General features: G+C 38.1%; 1 long non-coding RNA gene across 1 annotated transcript in view; it reads right to left on the bottom strand.

The window, feature by feature from the left end:
- Positions 1-228: 228 nt before the first annotated feature.
- The window catches only part of LOC144017338 (uncharacterized), a 51,017-nt gene continuing 43,821 nt past the window's right edge, over positions 229-7,424 (bottom strand). Inside the window, exon 3 of the long non-coding RNA XR_013283165.1 lies at positions 229-780. This is a non-coding gene — a long non-coding RNA (uncharacterized LOC144017338). The remainder of the gene's footprint in view (positions 781-7,424) is intronic.

Raw genomic sequence — 7,424 nt, 5'->3', positions numbered from 1 at the left:
TATATATATATATATATATATATATATATATATATATAAACATTTGTATAAACATTTGATACATAATGTAAAATATTTAGCATAATAATAAAAAAAAAAAAACTAGATTAGGTAAAATGTTAATAAATGTGTGTTTTTTTTTTTGTTTTTTGTTTTTTTGTCAATGAATGAAAAAAAAAAAACTTAATAGAGTAAAATGACAATGATTTTATCCAAGATCAACAATATTTAGCTTTTGAACACAACTTTTTAAATTGGACTTTGTTGGGTTTATATTTATTTGTTGTTTTCAAAATATTTTTTAAATGAGGACATGGAACAAATTCTGTTTGTTTTGTTTGAGCTCTATTTAAATTATTATTTAATGTTCTTTAAAAAAAAAAAAAAAAGCTTTTTGCTCCAAATATCACTTAAAATGAGGACATACACTATACATTTTGATATACTAAAAAAAACAAAAACAAACTAAAAATAACCAAGTAAAGTTTCAAATAACATTGCTAAACCCGGTATTTTTTTCTTTTTCTTTTTTTTAAACAGTGACTGAGAAATGTCCAACATAACGTACCAAAAAAAGGGGGGGGGAAAGGCATCCACATTTTTTCACCCCTATTGGCATTATATGCTCTATTTCCTGGGAAAATAAGGGAAGGGAGCACACACCTGGAAACATCTCATCACTTTTCCTCATGCGCCTCCATGCACATGAGAACCAGAGGGTCCGCCTCAGCTTTGGCGTTATCTGCAGGATGGGCACGACCACAGGCGTTGACACCGTATCTGTTAGCAATGCAGGGTGTAAAAAGGATGGTGATAAGACGCATAATGGAGAAACGAGGCGCAATCTTAATGTCAACTGTGTGGAGGACAATAAAACGAAAATAGACTTTGCAAGTCTCTCATTTTAGTCAGGGAGAGAAATGAGGGTTTATCCTTGGGTTCCTTCCTAAAAATGTACTTTTATTAGTCTGTGGCATTCATACAAATCTATTTATGTAAACACTTTGTCTGGCAGCGAGGGAGTCAGCTAAACCAATCAGAGCTGACTTGTTTGCAAAGCAGCATTTTAATTGTGGCATTTGGCATCACTCTCTTCAATCGGTCCGATGTGGAGCTTTTTGCGAGCCACCATATCGATCAAAGTATTGGAACGGACATTATTCCATCATCCATATTGTGCTGAGAGGCTTGTTTCTTCAAACAGACTGTTGCATTCTTCATTTGAAATGTTTTTCCAGGCCTTTGCTGCAGCCTCTTTCAGTTTTTGTTAGTTTCGAGTGGTTTCTGCCTTCAGAGTCCTCTTCAGGGGGTAAAATGGATTCTCTATTGCGTTCAGGTCTGGTGACTGACTTGGCCAGACTAATGAAGTTCTTTGTTGGCCTTGTGTTTTGGATCGTCGTCTTGTTGCATGATGAAGCTTCTCCTGATTAGTTTGGATGCATTTTTTTCTGTAAACATCCAAACAAATTGGGTTTGTAGACTTCAGAATATGATGCTGTTAGCATCAAGAGTTACATCATCAATAAAGATGAGTGAGCCCATTCCAGGAGCAGCCATGCGAGCCACGATATGAACTCAACCATGCTTTACAGATGAGCTTGTGTGTTTTGGATCATAAGCAGATCCTGTCTTTCGCCATACAGTACTTTCTTTTCCACCGTGCCTGAAATCCAAACTAACCTTTAACAAAGTGATGAAACAGTATATAATTAATGGGAAGTGATGGTGTCATGACTGGGTCATGCCAGGGATAGGTTTGGGTCATGCAAGGGTTATGTTTGGGTCATGACCGTGAGGAACTGATGTAACTGGCATCTAGTTTCAACTGGTTTTAAGTTATGTGATGTCAGGAGCTATGTGATGTCAAGAATCTTTAATCTCGTTATCTGGTCAACAGCCAGTCAGATAATTCCATGTCAGTCCTGTTACCCACATGCCAATCTGATCGATTCACTGTCAATATAAGCCGAACTGATATGTGTGTGTTTTGTTGGATTATTCCTCTGTCCAGCTGGCCACCTGCTTTTCTCGTTCTCAATGCCTTCTCGTTGTTTCTGGTCAAGTCAAGATAGTTCCACGCCTTTTGATGTTCTGCGAATAAAGTGTTAAAACTCTTATTTGTGTCTGCGCTTTTGGGATCCAACCTCAGAACCGATGGTGGCTGAGATTTAAGTAGGACATCGCCGTTGCAATTTTGGAAGAATGATTTAAAACACTTTTGTTTTTTTTCTGAATTCATACAGGATGGACACGAACCAAACATTTGAGGAAAATCTGGATAAAGGTGTGGGTCTTGTTTCCTTTCCTTTTATTAACACTGGAATAATTTGTCCAATAATCTCAGTGACTAATGCAACGATGTCAAGGCTTAAATTCTAGCATGTGCGGAAGGTTGTGTACAATTTGGAACGACTTGCCCTGGTGCACGTTTGAGCTCACTTTTCTCCCAAGAGTTAATATAACTATTCTTAAAGTGTTAATAAAAGAAATTTTTTCTTTCTCTAATATCACAATACACCTCTCTACAGAGTAAACTGACCATACCTGTCATGCACTATGTAGGCACGTCACGTTTTTGGTACGAAGTAGCACGATGATGAGTCTACCTTAAAGCGCAGACAAGCCGCTGCACGCTCACATGCAATACGTCTCACACGTGTCATAACACTTCACTAGAAAATGTGCTCAGACCTTTAGGTTAAACGGCCACAATGAAGCTGGATTGAGTTGCACTGAAATGTTGCTCATGTCCTTTAAAATCTCTCCATGACTGTTTAACTCATTCACTCCCAGCCATTTTCATGTTCTATTGCTATCAAAACATGGAACCTACCAAAAGAAAAATGTGTCTCTTCTTTCATCAGGGAAAAACAATAAAATAAAAATAAAAATATGGTACATTTTTTTCTAATCTGTTTTTATGTTTTGTAGCAATTAGCATTAGAATTAGCTAAGTTTCATCATTAATCACAAACCTGTTGAAAATACTGGGAAAAAGAGCTTGTTGCAACATGGACCTGGTTGATCTCTTGTACTTTGCTGCCACCTGCTGGCCGTTTTTTTTTTTTTTTTCTTTTTTTATTGTAATAAGTACCACTGCTTTAAGCGGCAGCTTCAGGTCAGAAACTGCATCAAAACTTTCATACAAAAACTCTAGCATACAAAAACCTAAAAAAACAACAACGTATAAATGCGTTTTTGGGAGTGAATGAGTTAATGTGAAGCAGAAATTTGTCTTCATTTGTAAGCTCGTTGAGTTATTTTGTTGATGTAGTTGATTAGTAGTTGCTGATTTGCTTGACAGCACGGGCGCTTCGCTCCCAAAACAAACAACAGCGACCTCTTGAGGTTTGCTGCAAAAAAAGGGGGACTTTTCCCGTACTCCCGGGGAAGCGCTGCACGCAGCGCGGCCGACGCCTGAAACAGCAGAAGCGGCGGAGACGCAGCGTCAGCCTCCAAAAAAAAACAAAACAAAAAAAAAACCCCGAAGCCGCAAATTATGTCTGGAACATGGAACAGATCATGTGGCCCCCGCAGCCGGGCCGAGCAGGGGCGGCGAGAGGGAGCCACTTTAGCGGTAACGGGGTTGGGATTGGACGGATACGATTTACATTCCTTCTCCAAGGATGTGATATCAAGACAAGGTCAGAGCGAGGCTAATGCACGAGACGAGGGAGGAACGGCAGGCCTGGTGGCGCTAAACTCAAACGGACGAAATTCCTTCCAGTTACAGTCCCTCGTTTATCGCGGTCACGTTCTAGGATAGACGACCGTGTATTTATTTTACTGTCCACTTGTGGTCGCCATTCTCACGTTCTACACTTTTGTGACTATGAATGTGTGTTGCTTTAAAAGGCGGGGCCTGGTCTGTTGTTGAGTGATGTCGGCGTCAGCGAATGAGAGTGTAGAGTTGGCCATGTTTGGTTCAGGTCAAGTTTATTAACATTAATGAAAACTGGGCTTTACACGATCAGGATTTTTCGGCCAATCACCGATCGGCGAGGCTGAAAAACAAAACAAAACAAAACAAACAAACAAACAAACAAACAAACAAACAAACAAACAAACAAACAAACAAACCAAAATGATAAACTGACAACAGATTTGATCATAAGAGGGAGCAATATATCTATTTAAGCAACTTTAATATTTACAGTCAACCGCCACCATTCGTGGGGAATAGGGACTGGCCCCCGACAAACGACTAGCGAAAACCAGTGTATAATTGATGGCAATCGAAAAGCATGGTGAAAAAAAAAATGAAACCAAAAAAATTATTTAATAAAACAAACGATAAACCAGTAGCATGATCTTATTTCACGGAGCCGATCAAAGACGTCATTGATGGATCGGGCAAATTAAGACATTACAGCCGATTTTGCATAAAATGCTAAATATTAGGGGTGTTAAAAAAAAATCGATTCGGCGATATATCGCGATACTACATCGCGCGATTCTCGAATCGATTCAATAAGGGCAGAATCGTTTTTTTTTTTTTTTTTTTTTTTTTTTTTTTTTTTTTTTTTTTAGGATTCACACCTTGAGCATGGAAGAATGTTATATGAACGGAACATTAAGCCTTAATATTTTATTTTAATGCTGTTCCAACATGAAACAGATTACAACCTCTATAAGACTGAAATTTCAGATAAATAAATAATACATTTTCATATAAATCTTACACTCTACAAGCTTACTGATTAGTATTTTCTAAATTTGAATGGAAAAAAATCGCAACAATCGACTTATAAATTCGTATCGGGATTAATCGGTATCGAATCGAATCGTGACCTGTGAATCGTGATACGAATCGAATCGTCAGGTACTAGGCAATTCACACCCCTACTAAATATCATCTAATCCCGATCAAGCTTGATCCAGCCGAAAACTAACAAAATGTGAATATAAATACCAAAATGCTTTTAAAAGAACAAACAGTGAAACTATATCTTATGTTTATAAAACTAACTATAATTCTCATGAAATAGACATTTGTTTTTTGTTTTTTCATCTTGCACTCAACAATTACTCCAAACATTAAAAAAAACTAAAGCTAAAATTAATACAAACTAAACTAAAAGTCCTTTAGAAGAAAATAAAAACTAATCAACTTGCTCTAAAAACTACATTAAAACTAACTGAATTTAAAAAGAAAAAGTCAAAAACTAACTTTAATGAAAAATACAATATTTATAACTAGTGTTGTTCTGATACCGTTTTTTGGCTCCCGATACGATACCGATACCCAGCTCTGCAGTATTGGCCGATACCGATACCATACTGTTACTTAAGTTTTTTTTTCCTCAACATGAAAAAGCTGTCCTGCCATTGGTTCAGAGCATTTAAGGGCCAATAGGATATCTTAGATCGGCATGCAGTGAACATGTCACATACCAGTGAAAGTCGTGCACCAGCAAGACACAAGATGCTGCATCCAAAATTATATATTAGCGTTGGAATTAATGGTATCGGCATGTTACTTGTGAGTAGTCACCGATACCGATACCACTGTTTTAATGCAGTATCGGCACCTCTGCCGATACCAGTATTGGTATCGGAACAACACTATTTATAACCCGTCAGTTCTAGTCAGTTCAATCTAATATGAAATTAGGTGCAATTTAAAAATCCACAATACAGTGACACGCCAAAAAGTGAACTCCAGTAGGGAGGGAAGGCTGGATTTCAATTGTCCATCTATACGACTGTTATAAGATGACCTCAATGTGTTATCTTGGAAAAGTGGCGAGAGCAGCAGTCAAATCAATAACACGTATTTGCGCATGACCGTGTTTACCCAAGACTATTATTATTATTTTTTCTTGTCTCTGTTGACTTTTTCTTGCTATTGTGCAAGGTGACTGTAGAACTAACCAGCAAGAGGAACAATAACATTAATTCAATGAAACTGTAAAACATTGTTCTTGCTTATGCCCATGCACAGACTATTTTTGTACCTATGTACTAATTTTAGTTGTTCTGTTTATCTCTATTGTCCACGGTGGCAGGTGTCAAGAATAACTGCTGAGAGGAGCCATCGCATCAATCATATGACACATACATTACAGTATTTGTCTGGGCATGCTGTGGGGTCTTTTGCCTGAGGATTATTTCGAGTTCTATTTATTTCAATTGTGTATCTATCCATTGGCTGTTATTGTGAAGAACTGGTGAGTGAGTAACGTGCATAATCAAATGACACAGAGCTTCCAATTACTGGGGATCTCTTCTACTCAATCTCATGAATGTGTTAATCATATGACACATTGTAGCCTCTCTGATCCAAATTTCCAAGGACAGTCTGTGTGTTTTAGAATAAAAAACATTTGACTGTGGATGTGACTCAAGATAGATAAGGATGCTCCAAACTTTAAGAACACGTGTTGCGAGAACCCCAATAGCAAGAATTTCACATCCAATCTGAGTGATGACTGAGCTCGATGAGGTCGACGGTCAAATGAGTTTGTTTCAAGCGTTCTGCCATCGCAATTTGTGGAGTAACGGATCGTTTGCTGAACGGCAACCATTATACCAAAGCTACAATCATGCATCACTTTTCATTTCTACAAGGAGCAAAAGTTGAAATATTAATGGGGATGTTTTTTTTGGGATGCTAGCCTCTCTCGAGGAAATACCTCTAAGTTCACCAACATCCGACGAGCTGCACATTCCGTCTGCAGACCTCAAAGCCCGGAGGTGCTTCCATGTAATTGCAGAGGAATAAAATCCGAAATGCTGAAAGAGACATGACTTGAGGCACCTTTTGCTCCTGCTAAGAAGGGAAATCCAATATGGCGGTTCTTGGATGGATCTCTGACACTGGCGTCGGAAAATCACTTTGCTATCACCAGGGGACAAAGTGGAGACAAATTAAAGAAACGTTAGGAATAATTTGAAATACAGAAGCGCCTTCAAAATCATTTGGATGGTCCAATGGCTCGCAATGTGCAGAATAGAATCTCGATTGTTGTATGTGTTCCTTACAATATTTTGGGACCCGACAGCCAGGAGATCTTTCGTGTTGTGCTAGCTTCAATACTAACAAATACTACTCAGTGTATTTTGTGTTTTTCCTTTAGTACAAACGACACGTAATGTTTCAAGCCAAGACTATGTTCCTTTAGCATTTATCAAATGCGTTCATCGGCACATCTTGTTTAGCTTAGTCATTATTAAAGCTAGATTCTGTCCAATAGACAAAATGTAGCTAACGCTAACTAGCACACGCTTATTGCTGCGTTAAGCAGTTACTTAAAAGTTAAAGTGTACATTCGGTGTTGTACCTTCAATAAAGATGAAGAATACAGTTTTCTGTGATTGGCTGAGTCCAACTGTCTGTTATGCTGCCTTCATGTGCTATCGTAATTATGGTAAATACCACATGTCGAGTAGAAAATTGCACGTTAACGACCCCTCATGTCGTA

Source organism: Festucalex cinctus, chromosome 1 (genome assembly GCF_051991245.1).
Source record: "Festucalex cinctus isolate MCC-2025b chromosome 1, RoL_Fcin_1.0, whole genome shotgun sequence".
Lineage (NCBI taxonomy): Eukaryota > Metazoa > Chordata > Actinopteri > Syngnathiformes > Syngnathidae > Festucalex > Festucalex cinctus.
This window is presented reverse-complemented; position numbering and strand designations above follow the sequence as displayed.